Genomic DNA, 1,641 nt, shown 5'->3' with positions numbered 1-1,641 from the left:
AACCAAGGCACTTGCCTGTAGAGCTGTGTGTATAAGTCCACAAGTTTTATGAAAGGCCTTTCATAGGTGTGTCCTGTGTCTTTCTTTCTCATAAAGGCTATGTTCTTTTCATAAAATGTAGGCAAAGACCACAGGACCCTTTCATAACATTTCTTAGGAGCTTTCATAAAAGCTTTCATAATTATTATCATGCGCTTTCTATGAATATTTCATTGAAGCTGTTCAGTTCTTTCATTGTACTTTTCATAATTAAACCTGTGTGCTTTCAATAGGTATTTCATTCACTGGGTTAGGTGTATTCATTGCCTTTTTCATAATTAATGGTGTGCACTTTCATTGAATATTTCATTAGGAATTTTCGGTGCTTTCATTGCTTTTTTCATAATCAATCCAGTGTAATTTCAATAAATATTTCATTGACTATGTCAGGTGTATTCATTGCCTCTATCATATTTAATGGTGTGCGCTTTCATTGAATATTTCATTAGGAATATTGGATGTTTTCATTGTACTTTTCATAAGTAATGTTGTGTGATTTCAATAAATATTTCATTCTCTAGGTCAGGTGTATTCATTGCCTCTTTCATAATTAATGCTGTGTGCTTTCATTGTATATTTCATTAGGAATTTCAACCATTTTCATTCCCCTTTCATTAATTAATGCTGTGCACTTTCATTAAATATTTCATTATCAATTCTGGGTGCATTCATTGTGCATTTCAATAAATATTTCATTGGCTAGGTTATATGCATCCATTGCTTCTTTCATAATTAATGATGTGCACTTTCATTGAATGTTCCACAGCTTTCATTGGGATTTTTCATTGAGTATCTCTCAATATTTCATTCCAATTTCATATCTACCCCCAGGGCTATCATTATGATTTTTCATTATATTCCATGATAGCAATAAAATAGCTATTATGGTCCGCATTGGGAGGGTGGTCACATGACCAATTTCCAAAAATGGTAAAAAAACAAAAGTTGTAGCTCTTCACCATAGCTTCCTGAATCAGTTGGAATTATGTCCTAAAGTGCTTTCATTGTGGAGATATGAGGTAAAATGTTTTCAAAAGTGGCATGTTTTTTTTTTTTTTTTTTTTTGCATTTTTCTACATGAAAAGAACACTAAACAACATGATTTCAACAGATTTAGAAAGCTAAGAGAAGGGGCTACAACTATTGTATCATGGGAAATTTCACCCAAAAAGGAAGGTACATGCCCTAAAAGGGTAATTGACACTGACAGACTACAAAAGATTGCTGATATACTACAAAAGTCAGTTATAGCCTACAAAGTTTATTTATAGACTACAAAAGTCGGACATAGACCACAAAGGTCAGACAAAGACTATAAAAATTAGTAGTGTCTGCTTTTCCCATTACAAAAGTAATAGTGTCCGCTTTTTGAGACTACAATGGTTTGTAGTGTCTGTTTTTTCAGACTACAATGGTTTGTAGTGTCCGCTTTTTCAGACTACAATGGTTAGTAGTCCGCTTTTTCAGACTACAATGGTTTGTAGTGTCCGCTTTTTTCATTACAAAAGTTAATAGTGTCTGCTTTTTCAGACTACAATAGTTTGTAGTGTCCACTTTTCTGACATATAGTTTGTAGTGTGGTTGACTATGTATGTATAGGTC

This window comes from Laccaria bicolor, genomic scaffold (assembly GCF_000143565.1).
Source record: "Laccaria bicolor S238N-H82 LACBIscaffold_10 genomic scaffold, whole genome shotgun sequence".
In the NCBI taxonomy this organism is placed as follows: Eukaryota; Fungi; Basidiomycota; class Agaricomycetes; order Agaricales; family Hydnangiaceae; genus Laccaria; species Laccaria bicolor.
The sequence above is the reverse complement of the archived record's forward strand: the minus strand, read 5'-3'. Positions refer to the sequence as shown.